The following is a 16,322-nucleotide window of genomic DNA, read 5'->3' as shown; positions in this document are numbered from 1 at the left end:
TGGAGGCTGGATATGTTGTCACATGCTTGTAAGTTCAGTTTCTAAATGGGGTTGAATTTCAAAGCTAGGGTGAGTAAAATAGCCAGACTCCATCTCATCCAATAACACCGGGCTTGTGTCTACAATACCAGCTACATGGAGACTGAAGTAGGAATGCAGAAATCCAAGACAACATGGGTAAATAATGCTAGAATCTATTCCACAACAAGGTGCCATAAAGAAAGGTAAAAAGCAAATAGGCCTTCAACCCAGTTTCATGTGTGGAAATTACATATTTGTGACCAGGAAGGTGGGGTAATAAACAAGCAAGGTAATTGTCATCACAGCAGCAGAGTAACTGTTTAAATTAGAAATGAATTTTCAAATCCTCACAGGTTTTAAGTACAGTTTGGAATACTGGCTGAGGCCTAAGTGACTACTTTGGTCTAAAGATGGATTTCTCAATGGATGTTTCCCACATCTCAGAAAGTCTATCCTAGTGATCATTTGTCAATTCCCTGATGCTACCAGAGCCTGTTCCGCAGCTCCTGGTGCTGCACAGTCCAGTACCTCCAACACCTAACACATGAACTTGAAGAAGGTTTCTGCAGGCAGAGCTATTTGACTACAGCTATGAGTGCCGAAAAGCCTGCCAGAATGCGCACATGTCTCTGGGTCCTGTGGAAGAAGATAAAGCCCTGGTCTGCATTTCCAGATCTCAGATACCACCTCCATAGGTCCTGGTGTGCTCCACATTCACTCCCGGAAACTAAGTAGGAAATCTTCCACAGCTTGCAACCTCACAAAGGTGGCTCCTGGTGTCTAAAGCCCTGCTGTTACTCAACAGGAAAGAACCCCTTTGAGTACCACAACTCTGTGGGACCAAATGTGTACTTGTCCTTACGTGCGAAAATGATGTCCCCTTCAAGTCCCGAAGCTCTAGGATGATGGCTACTTGTGTTGTATGACCCAGTATCCCTTGTCTTTGTCCTGTGTTACCTACAGACAGTCTGACTAAATCCTACAGATCCCAAATTGTATCTACCAATGATACAACAAGCCACATATTGTATGTGATTGCCCACTCAAAATTTAATGTCTAAAATATAATGAAAGTATTATGTTTTTGTGGTCCCTAGAATCAGAATCACAGTTTCTAATGCCAGAAATTTCCAATAACATTCATAATTTGTTTGCCAGCTACCGAGTGACACCTCTATGTCCAGTAGCACTGAAGCATGGCTACTGTCATACCATACTCAATGGCACTAGACCTATGGTTGATCCTCTCCATGTCTTGCAGCTGTGAGCTATGGATGGCATTCTCACAAGTGCTGCCATCACCAGCACTCAGCTCTGTAGCATCTGAGAACAAAGATCATTTGAAGTCTATGGCCTTTCAAAGTTTCACAACTATTGCTTTATTCTACACAGCTGAAATAGACTGCAGACATGGAAATTACATGAAGTTTGTAGTATGTTATCACTTAGAACCAAAGCCAAAGTATTATCCAAAAAAAGGCCCTACACCCCATCTAACAAATTTTCTTATAACCTCCATAAAATTGAAATTGAAGATGGCTACAATAAATTTTAGGAGTGCAAGAAACATAAGAAAGCAAGGAAGAATGTCATCCCCAATGGATCATAACTCATTGCCAAAAGTGAACTTCAGTTTGGTTTTGATTTGATTATCTTCAGAGCCAGAGATGTTAAGCATTCGTTAATGTATTTCTTGGCCAATTATGTATCTCCTTTTCAGACTTGTCTATTAAGTTCAGTTGCCCATTTGTTAATTGAATTTTTGGTTCTTTGAGGTCACTCTCTATTCTGGTTATCAATCCATTGTCCTATGTATAGCTAGCAAGAACAGTATCTTCCCCTTTTCTCGGCTACCCCAACAGGGCAATTTCCTTAGCTGTCCATGTATTTCTGTTTTATAAAATTTTATTCATCATTCCATCCTCTTATTAGTTGATCTACTGGAATTCTGTTTTTCAACTTTATGCATGAATTGTCTTATTATCTAATTGTTATTTATTAATCTTATATTAATATGTTCCAAATGACCTCCTTCCAAACTTGTTGAAAATTACCCACCGATTAAAATTCATATCTTTCTGTTCTTTCTCATCCTCATGGCCACTATTTGAGCTGGCAAATCTGTTACTTGACTGGATGGTATGTATAAGCTCTCTTTTAACACCAAAACATCATCTTCTTAAGACACATCCCAGTCTGTGATCTGCCTTCATATATTAGAAACATTGTAGCTTAGTGAAGATGACATATTCTTTGGAACTTTACATATTAAGTACCTTTTACCTTAGTGTGCTCTTGCCTTTTCTTATTGACCAACCTCTATTTTTTTTAATTCTCCTAATCACTGGCCCTTTTTGCTGTGAAATATTCCTAAATATTCAAGAAGCAATTAATCTTGAACTAACAACCATAAAACTGTTGAACTTTACATTGTATGCAAATAATCTTATCTGTCTCTTCCTCTAGCAATCTGAGGTCAAATACCATCGTATTTGTTTTGGTATCCCCAATATTAAAAAATATCCTTCCTAATTCATTTTATACATTTAATAAATGAAATAAGATAAAAATGTTACTAAAGAAAAGTGACTGAGAAACTAGAGTTCATACTTATTTATGGTGTATAAACCCCCAAAAATCTGAAATCCAATTATTAACAGGTACATGACAATTTACCTCTTCTGATTGTATTGCTGTAAAAAAAGTCTATTTCCTTGATTCATATGTGCTTTGAACTTTAATTACTTCATAATATATTCAGGGTTTTTAACATTTAACACACATGGTTCAATGTTTCAAGCTATTTACATTTTATGAATAATATTTGGGTATTTTCCATAACAAGAGCAAACCAGAAGGGTCAGTCCTTGATTTGCCAGATGACATCTGGTTTAATACGTTCCTCCTCATATATGTGAAGAAATGTATACTGTCTAAGAGTTGCCAACATTGTAAATAACTCATTAGTTGTTTAATCTGTAAATATTACCCATGTATTACTTGTATTATTCATATTTGACTGATTGAATTTTCAGATGTGCAAGATTTGACATAGAGATATATGAGTCATATACATAGGTTGCATTATGTTTATGAAAGAAACAAGAAAACTTTATACAATTTCACCCACAAAAAGCAAGTTTTTTCCCAAGGAAAATATTACTTCCATGACTCAATGTTGCCTTTGGTTTGTGACCTAGGGCAAATATGTTATTTTGCACATTTGCCATAAGGTTGATGGATGAACAGATGGATTTAGCACACCATCGGGTGTCCTATCAACTGTCGGAAGCACTCTGAATGGTGATTGATCATAAAGTCAGTAATAAGAGTTAAAATGTTTCATGAAAATGGAAATGTTGGAGCTTTGTGCATCCATGTCAAATTGCCTTCTTGAACTTCCTTAGAGATTCATTTCAAAAAGCTCTATTGCAGAATCTTATGACTCCGATACATTTGGAATCTATCACTGCATCCCTTTTATACCTAATCATGTACACAGCAAAGATCACAGCAGAACCCAAATGTCATGTGGATGCCTGCCAGCTATTTATTTAAATAGTTTAAATGTCTGCAAAGAAGGTTGACATTGAATGACTTAATTATCTTAATTATTGATTTGAATCTTTAAAATATCACAGCAATCAGCAATAACAAATTGAGACTACTTATTGCTCTTAATCTATTCACCTGTTATTAAGATGTTGATTAGGCAGAATGAATCATCAGAAGAACTATGTTTAACTTTTGTCAGACCCAGAACTGATAATTCCTCTAAATCTCACTGACACTAACCGCTAATGTTAGGGTCAGTCTTCAGTTTCAAAATTAAAATTACTGATATACAAACCATGAAAACATTTCCAGGAACAATACTTTTATGGTAGTAACATTCAAAGATCATGTATTGTGTAAATAAGTATATAAGTAGAACTTTTCACCTTATTTCAGATATTCATAATTACTTGCTTTTTCTTTCTGGATGCAATTCATTATATTTGTTGAAAATATTTTCTTTAGAGTTACTAGTAATTTTGACTATCTTATAACTATTCCAGTCCTAAGGAAATACATACATACATACATACATATGGAAGAATACATGGATTAGTTGGAGATATAGTTATAAATATGGTATGATATATGTAAAATACAGATACCAATGTGATATGTCAGTATAATGGTAAATGTGTCGATAGAATATTCTTTGTGTATTGATATCCTGTTCACTTATTTTCCTTAGGAACACAATGTCATTGGCTTTAGGCTTCATAGCTTTTTATATAAATGAGCTTATAGAATTCATAGGAGTCCCAGCTGTCTGAACAATATCCTTTTTATTATGTTGTTTTAACAGATACAAATACTCTTAGTACTCACATTGCTAAATTATATAACTAATTGCTCAAATAAGTAAATTCTTCTTGCCCTTTTTTTGCATCCGTCTGATCACTAGGACCATATGTATATTCATTTCGGTCTTCCTCTTTGGATATGTGGCAATGGGGACCAAGAAACTCCTGTTGCACATTTAGAATTTGCCTTGCTCTGTTCCCTTCATGTAGTCCTCACAAGAAGTTCCATCAGCAGAGCTCAGACCTCCATGGCCAGGAGACTCGATATATTGTATGAATTGAAGTACTCTTGCATGCATTTGTGCAGTTTTTGTTTTTTTTTTTTACTTCAGTTATATCTTATTCACCTAAAAAGAATGCTGTTTCAACAAAGGAGGAGGCAACAATGCTTGATCAGAAATGTACTCATTACCTTGCCCATGTATTTGTAATTCCTCTGTACAGTATTTTCACAATTTTTTTTAAAAAAGAATGCTATTTCAATCAGCTTTGTTTTAGTGCAGTACTTATCATCTCCATTTTCTAAATTGCTTTGCAAGAATCCTTCCAGTTTTTCTTTCCTTTTTTTTTTAATTGTGAAAATACCTTACAGAGGGGTTACAGAACAACAGTGGGTAATTCAATGTGGAATGTATATAAGTTAGACTGGTAAATACCACACTTAAGAACATCATATGCCCCAAATCTGTGTGTGTTTGTGTGTTCGTTTGTGTGTCTGAGTGTGTGAGAGAAAGAAAAAGAGACAGACAGTCAGAGAAAGAAAGAGACAAACAGACAGGGAAACAGAGATAGCAGAGAGAGAAAGAAATGGACAGAAAGTGAGGCCAAGGAGACAGAGAGAGACAAAGTTTCTAAGCATAAACTAAAATAATAAGGATATTACATCTGACAAAAAAAAGGATGATCTGGTATTCCTAGGTAAAGTAGGAATACATTAAAAGGGTTTCTGTTTATCTTGGAATCTGAGATAGTCAGAGAAATATCTTAAGCATGCTATCATGATGAGATTTATATCTTATCCTGTGAACTGTTGGACACAGGCAATTAATTGATAAGACTGGGAGAGTTCTAACTGTGTGGAGACAAAATTCAGAACAGTTTTATCAAAGCAGACAGGAGATAAAATCTGGTTTGTATCTATTCTGAGAGAAGGTACCAACCCTACATGAATGCAGAGAACACCAGGCAAGAAGCCGATTTCCTATGTTCTAAGGCTTTAAAGTTACGACTATTCAGCCATTGGATACTTACTGAGTTGTCTCTGTGTTGTCTCTATGTTATAGTCAACTACTTTATTTATTTTTACTCTCTTCTGAACAATTCATTTTCTAGCCTTATGCCTTTGTTGATGGTTCTGATTTTAAGTCCAGATAATTGCTTATGATTTTAGATGATTCAGGTTAACTACTTAGTCACATGTTCTGACAAGTTCCCCAGGAGTTTCCCTATGGCCATCTTGAAGCTATTTTGTAGTTAGTATATGTACAAAATAGCCAGCCACAAACACCCATATCAACAACAAATGAACATTCATTTGTCTTTCTCTAATATACCCTATCACTTATTGATCCATCCCCAATCCATAGTCTCTTAATGCTTTCTCTCTTCTTGTTTGATCATATCTTCCTCAACAAAGCTAGTACCTCAATTCCATGACTCTAGTGAATGTGTTCAGAAGAAGGGTTGGTGTAGGGGAGGTATCAATGTGAACCCCAATAACACGGAAAATCTGGGGAGTTCTCAAATTTACAAAGTCAGTACTAAGCTTTTTAATACTATTAAGCTATTTTTTTGTTTTATTCACTCCTATTTTCTTCTGAATATACGGTAAAATATTCTATAAGTAATCATATTTATTCATAATCACAAATAAACTGATAAATTGTGAAGCCAAACTTTCTCTATATGCTTCGAATGAAACATGGAATTTATCTCATTAACACACAGGCAAAAATGGAAATTCACTTTCCCTTTATTAAGCAGGACACATGGGATGCAATTGTGCATCTCTAAAATGATATGACTCTTCTCTATAACTTTTGCAAATGCTTCATTTAGGAAAAATATTGACAAACCAGATACCAGTGGCTCACACTTGTAATCCTAACTACTCAGGAGACTGAAATCTGAGGTTCATGGTTCAAAGCCGGCCTCAACATGAAAGTCTATGGATTCTTATCTCCAGTAAACTACCAGAAAACTGGAAGTGGTGCTGCAGCTCAAGTGGTAAAGCACTCACCTTGAGATGAAGAGCTGAGGGACAGTGCCCAGGCCCAGAGTTCAAACCCCATGATTGACAAAAGCAAAAAAAACAAAAAAACAAAAAAACCCCACAAATCTGCCACTAGCCTTCTACAGTAACTTTCACATTATTTTGCATAAAAGACCTTAAAACTTTTTGTCCTTAATTTCGAATATGGTAAAAATTAAAAGGTTTAATATTTAATACACTCAAACTCTCTGTTTAGTTCTCAATCATTTTTAGCTTAAAACAAGCCTTTCAAAACCTGATGTTAGTTGCCCACAACTGTAATATTAGCTATTCAGGAAGCTGAAATCTGAGGATTGCCATTTGACACCAGCTCTGGCAGGCAGACTTTTGAGATTTTATCTCCATTTAATTACCCAAAAGCTAACTACTAACCTAGAGCACAAGAGCTCAGGAACAGTGTCCAGGCTCTGAATTCAAGCCCCAGAACTGGTGCAAGCACACACACACACACACACCACACACACACACACACACACACACACACACACACACACACACACACACACACACACACACACATACGGGGCCCTATATTTGAATAATTTTGAGAATACTTAACCAGGAGGACACTCTGATTTCTAGCTTGTTGAGGAATCAAACCCAGGGCTTCATGCATGCAAGGCAAGCACTCTACCACTAAGCCGCATTCCCAGTACCACATAAATAGGAAAAAAATAAAAAGATGGAAATGGTGCTGTGGCTCAAGTGGTAGAGTACACGTTTTGAGCAGAAGAAGCTCAAGAACAGTGCCCAGGGCCAGAGTTCAAGCCCCAGGACTGGCAAAAAAAAAAAAAAAAAGAAGAAAACAATTCTAGCTTGTTACAGACACTGAATCAGGGAAGTATATCCAGAAATACCCAATTCACATGATACACTGTAAAAAAGTACAGCAGATCACCAATTTTGCCAACACCATTTGTTGGAGAGATGGTCTGTCTTCCATTCTATGTTTTTGGCTTCTTTATCAAATATTAGGTAGCTACAGGTCTATGGATTGATTTCTAGGTCTTCTGTTCTATTGGTCCTCAGGCCTAATCCTGTTCCAGTACCAACCTGTTTTTATTACTATGCTTTTGAATTAGAGTTTGAAGTTTGGTATTGTTATTCCTTCAACACTTCTCTTTCTGCTGATTGTTTATTTAGGAGTTTTGTTATTTTGTTATTTTATTATTTTGTTGTTTTGTTATTTTGGATTACTTCCTCTATATATCTTTGAAGAAAGTTGTAAGGATTTTGATGGGTACTATATTGAATTTGTAAATTGCTCTGTGAATTATTACTATTTTTACCATGCTAATTCTTCTCATCCAGGAGCATGAAGGTTTTTCCATTTTCTTAAGTCTGCTTCAATTTCTTTTTTCAAATTCTTAAAGTTTTCACAGTAGAGGTCCTTCATATCTTTCATTAAGTTAATTCCTAGTTTTGTTGTTGTTGTTTTGAGGCTATTACAAGTGGAGTTGCTTTTCTGATTTGTCTCATTCTTCTCATTGGTAGCATACAGAAAAGCTACAATTTTTGTAGGTTGATTTTATATCGTGCAACCTTGCCAAAATTTTGGATCTAATCAAGTAATTTTGGTAGAGACTCTATAGAAGTTTTTTGTTTGTTTGTTTTAATTTTGCCAATCCTGGGGCTTGAACTCAGGGCCTGGGCACTGTCTTTGAGCCTCTCTGTGCTCTACCATTTGAGTCAAAGCATCACTTCTGGGTCTTCCTGTTTATGTGGTACTGGGGAATTGAACCCAGGGCTTCATGCATGCAAGGCAAGAGTCTACCTCTAATCCACTTTCCCAGCCCTTATACAGGGTTTTTAAAATACAGGATCTTGTCATCTGCGAGAGAGGGATAGCTTTACTTCTTTTCTGATTTGGATCCACTTTATGTTTTCTCTTGCCTTATTATTCTTGTTAGGAATTCCTGTACTGTTTTGAAGAGGAGTGGAGAAGAATGGGCATCCTTGTCTGGTTCCTGATTTTGGAGGGAATGGTTTTAACTCTTCACCATTGAGTATAATGTTGGCAGTAGGTTTGTTATATGTAGCCTTGTTAAATCCTTCTATATTACCTTGCACCAGAATCAGTTTCAAATATATCAAATATATCGATGTGAGGCCAAATCCCATCGAAGTATTACAGGAAGGGGTAAGAGAAACACCAGGGCTCCTTGGCACAGGTCAAAACTTCCTATGTAAAGATCCAGAATCACAAAAAATCAAAGAAAGACTGGATAGGTGTGATTGTGTCAAACTGAAGAGTTTCTGCATGGTAAAGGACATAGCTAGCAAAATGAATAGAAAGCCCACAGAATGGGAGAATATTTTACTAGCCATGCATTAGACAAGGACCTCATATTTAAAATATAGTTAGATCTCAAAAAATTAATTCCCTCTCCCCAAATAAACCCTCAAAGAAACAGCAATTAATAAATGGGCTAAAGGCTTAAAGAGAGACTTCTCTGAAGAATAAATAACAATGGTCAATAGACACATGAAGAAATGTTCAATATCTCTGACTATAAAACAAATACAAATCAAAACAATATTGAGATTCTACCTAACCCCAGTTAGAATAGCCATGTAAATGTAAAAACCCTAAGTCAGAAATGTGTATTTTACTTGCATGGAAGAAAATATGTACAGAAAAATACCAATAACTGATGCTGCCAGAGATGTGACCAAAAGGTTACACTCCTACTACACTGTTGGTTGGATTGAGTTGGTGGTTCAACCACTCTGGAAAGCAGTATGAAGTATCCTACGAACACTAAACATAGAGCTTCTTTATGACTTAGCAATTCCACTCCTGAACATTTATCCAATAGATCATAAACAGGGCCACACTAAAAGTATCAGCACAGCCGGGCGCTGGTGGCTCACGCCTGTAATCCTAGCTACTCAGGAGGCTGAGATCTGAGGATCGCGGTTCAAAGCCAGCCCGGGCAGGAGAGACCGTGAGACTCCTTTCTCCAATAAAACCACCAGAAAACCGGAAGTGGCGCTGTAGCTCAAGTGGTAGAGCGCTCGCCTTGAGCTGAAGAGCTGAAGGACAGCGCCCAGGCCCAGAGTTCAAGCCCCACGACCGACAAAAAAAAAAAATAAAATAAATAAAAAGTATCAGCACAACCATGTCCACTGCAGCATTGTTTACCATAGCCAAGATATAGAATCAACCCAGATACCCTTATCCGCAGATGAATGCATCAAGAAAATGTAGTATATATACAAATTGAATTCTACACTTCCATCAGAAAGAATGACATTTCTGCATTCACAAGGAAATGTAAAGACTTGGAAAAAACTATATTAATTTATGTAAAACACACCCAAAGAAACAAAGGTTGAATGTTTTCCCTCATTTTTGTAATTAAAATGTGCCTGGAAATTTACAAGTAAACACACACTGGATGTTAAAAGACAAAAAAATATACTTGGACATCATAAATTCTATAGGACTCTAGACATTTACACAGTGAGACCAAAGGAAAATATTCTTAGGAGAGGATCACAAAGGCTAAATAGCTATGTAGATATGATTATATAAAATGTTGTTCATCAAAATGAACTCCAAGAAATAGAAACTAGAATGTCTTTTTGTTCATTTGGGTTTTTGTTTGGATTTTTTTCCCTCCTTTGTCACTGTTTATGATTTCAGTGCACTTTTTTTGTATGTAAGTTTACCTGTCTTGGAGATGGTAAGAGGGGTGTACTGAATGGAGGGGTCAAAGGGTGAACAAATACAGCAGTGATATTCACTAGGTATTACTCTAAAAACTATAATCTTGTTGGGGAAGGAGGAAGGGAGGGAAAACTTGGGAGAAATTAGGGAAGAAGTGACACTGTTCAAAAAGACCTTTGTAAATGTATCTTCTCTGTACTTTACCTTTCAATAACAATTTAAAAAAATAAGAAAAGTAATGCAGTCATCTTCCAATCATCAGCTACTAAGCAACCTAGCTACTGTGAAAGATATCAATACATTAAATGTACATAGTGAGCATTTTCAGAATATTTTAACAAGAAATTGTACCACTTGTACAGCACCAACTATCTAGACTTTTCTCCTCTGAGAAATCTATAAATATTGCTGTGTATTACTAGCCATGACAATTAAGAATTTCATATTGACTTCTCCATGCAAAATTGGTTCTAAAATTTATGTTTGATAATAGAAATAGCAAACCAATCCCCATCACTGACAGAACAAGATAATGTTAAAGCCCTAATTCAGAAATGCATATTTTTCTTGTATGAGAGAAAATATGTACAGAGTATTTGGAAAGATCTCAATAACAACCCACAGCTTTTCTTTTATTATACCCTGACTCTATCATCATTATTATTATTGGTGAATTTAATATCACCAAAAAATACCAATTCATTACCCTGCTATTGCTAGAGCTCATCTTCAGAGATTTTGTTTTTATTTCATTCAAGAAAATGTTCTCATTAGAATAATCTAGGGGCATTCTATTTTTTCCTAAACCATCTTTAAAACATATTGTCAATTATTCTAATAAGTGAGTGAATTTTGTATCAGGAAACTAATCACAATAGCAGTGAATGTCTCTCCTTAATAATGCCAATATAATACCTTCTAACTATTATATTGCAACTCATGCATTAAACCTTACTCTGGGCTAGTTGAATGTTCCATGTCCTTGACATACTTATCTTTATTTTACTAACAGTGGTATTTTCTCTTCATTCTGCCACCCACACTGCAGAGATAAATCACTTCAGTTCCTTTGGGATGCTGAAAATAGATTGTTTTTGGCAATATGCTCCAAATATTTCTATATTGGAAGATATTGCAAAAGAATTAGTACAACAAAACACAAAATATCAGTAAGCGTGAAATGAATTATAATAATATACTTCTTTAAGGAATGTGTATATGTGTAAAAGTGTTCCTGGTTCTCTTTTCCTCCATCTCTGTCTCTCTCTTTCAGTCTCTCTTGTCTCTGTCCTCATTCTCCTTCACCTCTATGCTCCCTTCCATTTTGTCATTTTCTTCTACCTTCTTCTTTATCCCTTCCTCCTAATTTTACCAAAATAAAGTGCCTTTTATGTCTACTGTGTGCATGACATTTATAATCCATTTAAATACACTTTCATTGCCATTATCATAAATTTCATTATTTAACCTTAAGCCCAGAGAGAATTCATAACTCAACAAAATTTCATATTTGTTTCAAAAATCAAAGATTCATCCAGGCAGATATTACAGCTTTTATTTTCCAAATGAAGCACTCATGGTTTCAGGTGTCATAGAGTCATGGAACTTGAACAGATGGTACTTTGCAATTAATATGAAGTTTAAAAACCCAAATGTTGTGTGCATAATAGCATGTGCTTTGCCTCTTATTAGTTATTGAATTTTACTCATGTACTGCTTTAAAAAATTACTCTACACTTGGCCACCTTTGACCTTACCAGAGATTAGGAAATTGAGAAGTTATTGAGTGAGGAGATCCAACAAAATTACAATTACAGAAACCACTTCATGCTGTATGTAATTGAATTTATCCACAAGCCAAAAAATCAATGCAGTCATCCAGAAACACACCAAATGTGACATTGCGTTTTTTATGCTTTATCAAACCTAATTGATGTTGGAGGAAATAAATGAGAGAAATAGGCAGTATTATCATATGAGTCTCTAAGGATATATCAAATAGCCATTCACAAGAGATAAGGGTAATTCATATTTCTAAATGCCCATTGATAGGAGCAATTGAAACTCACTCCATTCCCTTCCTAGTCTACAGCCCTTGCAATTTTCCTCCGCATTTCTATGAGGTGTGATAAAAGGAAGGAATCTATTTAGTGCTGGACATTGACATTTTAGATATACCAGCTTTGAGAATAAAAGTCAAAGTATTTTAGCTGGTACAGTAAAATGAGATCTTATATACTTATAATCAGTGTAAAGAATAACATAAATATTTGTAAATATTGAGGTAAATATTGAGATAAATATTGAGGTAAATGCTGCATTTTTAAAAATGTAAGTTCTAATATATACCCAAGAAAATGTGGTATATATACACTTTATCTGCAATAATCACTTGCTGTAACATGATATAATAACTTATTTGTAAGTAATTAATTATAGAATGCAAGTAATTCTACTTGGGAAATTAAAGATTGAACATTTTTTAATTTTTTTCTTGGTAATACTGAGATTTGAACTCAAGACCTTATACTTGCTAAGCAGTTTCTCTACCAATGAGCCATGCCTGTGGCTCAAGATAGGAATACTTTAATTCCCAATTATAGTGGCCTGAGCATATTATATAAGAAGCACGTAATAAAAATAATTAAGTTCTGACAGACACTGAAACAAAGGAACTGATCTAGGATTTCTCACTAACATTGACTTAGTAAACAAATCAATCTTATAGGTTTTTAGAATTCATAAGGACCAAAAAAGACCCAGTTCTTTCTTCCATGCTTTAAATCTTAAAAAGGTAAACTTAAGCCTTTTTCATAAAAACTTATAAAAATAAAACGTGTTGGATTACTGTTTGGAAGTTCTAATTACTAGAATGCTTGACTTTAAATTGAAATATAAAACACTGTAACACCAATATGTTAATTTTTAATTCTGCTTTTTCTAAGTTCACAACAAAATTAGACCCACATATTTTCTTTTATCTTTAGGACTGCAAAATCCACCTTCTATATGTTACAATTCCTTTTCTTTATCAACTTCTTGCTATCTTTGGTGAATCACAGAATTTCAAAGGAAATCTGCAATCTTGTTGTTATGAGTTATTCATAAAATATACTCATAGAAGTCTACATAATTCATTCTTGTCTGATAAAAAGATGGTTTTCACCAATAGTTCAGAGTTTATTCCCTGCTCCTTCAAGCTAAGCATCACTTTGTAACTGATCTTAGATCTCTTTGGAATCTAAACATTTCTTATGATATAAAGGTGTGGCAAATTTTCATAAGGTAAGCAAATTCGGGATCTAAAATGAGCATGTGATGAGAATTTTCCCAACTTAGTTGTTTTATTTTTTTAATTTAATTTAATTTAATTTGTGAACATACTGTACAGAGGAGTTAAAATTACATGGGCAGGATAATGTGTACATTTCTTACCAAGCATTGCAGCCTCCTCCTTTGTTTACCCTTCACATCCCTTCCCACCCTCCCCCCCTCCCCCCATCCCAATCCTTCTCCTTCCCCCCTTCCCCCCCCCCCCCGCACCGACGTGGTAAAGCTCGTTTTGGAAATGAAATATTCATATCTGTTAAGTGGGATTATTACAAATCTGATGTCAGAAATTGTGCAACAATAGTAATATATACTGGATAACCATAAATGGCATGTATAGAACTATCAACATGATTAGATACGAAGACTGCCGAATATCCTCTCTTCACATTTCACTTTAAATATTAACATAGATATTTTAAACTCAAGTTCATATAGTTAAGACTTGTGTTTCAATTTTGAATAAGGAAATACTTCTTCCACTGATATTAACCAAGGGTAAGGCCACTGACATTTACTGAAATAAATTTCTTCAAGACATTTTTATTTGCCTTCCAACTCAACCCTAGTAATTATTTTAATACCAAATATTTCACAATTCCTGCTGTAATTTGGGTGTTCATAGACTTGTCTTTTATAATTAAAATTAGTCACAAAATGATGATGCTTGGCTTATTATTATCTAAATCAATTTTGTGTTCTACTTTCCTGAATTACTATATTCTAATAGTCAGAAATTTAAACCTCCATTACTGTTTTTTTTCTACTTCAGGAAGATGTCTATGTAACCCCCTTATGAAAGAATGGGATAGGCAACACAAACTCAAATTTTATAAAATAGCTTTTCTTGTGCCCAAATCTATTTTAAGATTGACTCACTGATTTTAATTCTGTTCTACATAAAAACCCCATAAGAAGTGATAGCATATGTGCATGAATACATGTACACACATTGGTATGCCAATATATACAAATATCTTTTGATTCTTTCTCATACTGAATCATTTACAAGAAGTTGGTTTTTCGTCTTACTGACTCTTTTCCGCAACATAATGGATGACCTCCCTAAAAAGAAAGCTTGGCCAATGCCTAGATTTTTTTTTTCTGAGACTTCTTTATTAAAAGTTGAGAAGAATAGGAAGTTCATTTCATCTTTAATATCAGTTGGGTTAATATTAGAAAATCCCAACTTTCCAGGAAAGAGAGAAATTTGACTACAAGTAATATTAGAAAGATACTCATTTTTGTTTTTATTTTCTTCCTTTGTTTTTATTGGGATGCATTGTTTCATATCCATGTAAAAGAGAATTGAAGCATGAAAAATCCTAAAGATTAGTTTTTAAAATAACGATATATTAACTTTGTGTTTATTCCCATTTTAGGAGGAATAAAAAAATCTCCAAAATAAGGAAAGGTAATTTATCTCATAAAAATTTTAATAGACTGAAGGAAAATGAAAAATTCATATCTCCGTGAGCTATTTAAACAAATAATGAACAATAATAACTAAGACATCTTGAAACATGAGAAAAAATGAAGGCATTGAAAAGATGCAATTGAGTAAAATAAAATGAAAATGGAATTACAAAGAGAAAGTATTTTGATGTAAAATATTTTTGGAATAAATAAATTGCTTTGTACAAACAGACAAAGCATTATGCTAGAAATAAAACATACTCTCTCATAAAAGATAATGGAATTTCAAAGCCAAATTAAGGAACATGCATTTGAAGTATGAAATACGAAAGTACAGACTCTGAGGGAATTTACAGAATTATTTTTTAATTCTAATTTCAAAGAAAAAATTACCTGAAATGACACCAAGTTTATTTTCAAATGAGGTGCTTTGGAGAGTATTTATCTTGTTTTCATAGAATAAATATGTAGACTTCATAATATATGAATACAAACAGTGTTTTATATACAAATTTTTAAATTTTTATTATTATTATAGAGGTGATGTACAGAGGGGTTACAGTTACAAAAGTCAGGTAATGCATAAATTTATTTTTGTACGCCACCATTTTCCTTCCTCCCTCTTAATTTTTCCCTCCCATCACCACCACCAAGTTGTACAGTTCATTTTCAACATAGTGTCTTACCCTCCCAAAGACAGAAAAACAAACAATACAAAAAAAAGGAGAAAAACAGCTGTAAAGGAAAAAAATGTCTATTTGCTGGAGTTCATTTTGACAATTATCATTTTATGCTTTGGAAATCAATTCTCTGGTTTTCATAGAACACAAATAAAACTGTTTTATAAGTTAATTTTTGTCATTAAAAAAATCTAGTCTTTCAGAAAACAGTCAAGTTTATTAACAATAGATTAGACAGCTTTGTGGAGCAACATTTGTCAAGAAAAATATGAGAGACTAAAAATTTGTGACTTCAGGGATAAAAACCCAATTCATTTTGATGACATTTCCTGTGGTCATGTTTCCAAATATTCTTGTTTAAAGGAAAAATAAAGCTCACAATTTCTTTAGCTTGGAATTTGGAATATGAACTTTCTCACAAAGTTGGAAAGTACACTTTTAAGGAAAGTTCAGTTCGAATTCCACAGTATCGTGATGATCAAACAAATTCTAAGTTTCTAGAAGCCACTGCCTCCACTAAAAGCTTGATGTTAGACTTCTAGTTTATAAAATTGAGAGAAACATGTCTTATTTTA

This window comes from Dipodomys merriami, unplaced genomic scaffold, assembly GCF_024711535.1.
Source record: "Dipodomys merriami isolate MVZ:Mamm:240054 unplaced genomic scaffold, mDipMer1.0.p SCAF_8, whole genome shotgun sequence".
Lineage (NCBI taxonomy): Eukaryota > Metazoa > Chordata > Mammalia > Rodentia > Heteromyidae > Dipodomys > Dipodomys merriami.
Note: the sequence above shows the minus strand (reverse complement) of the source record.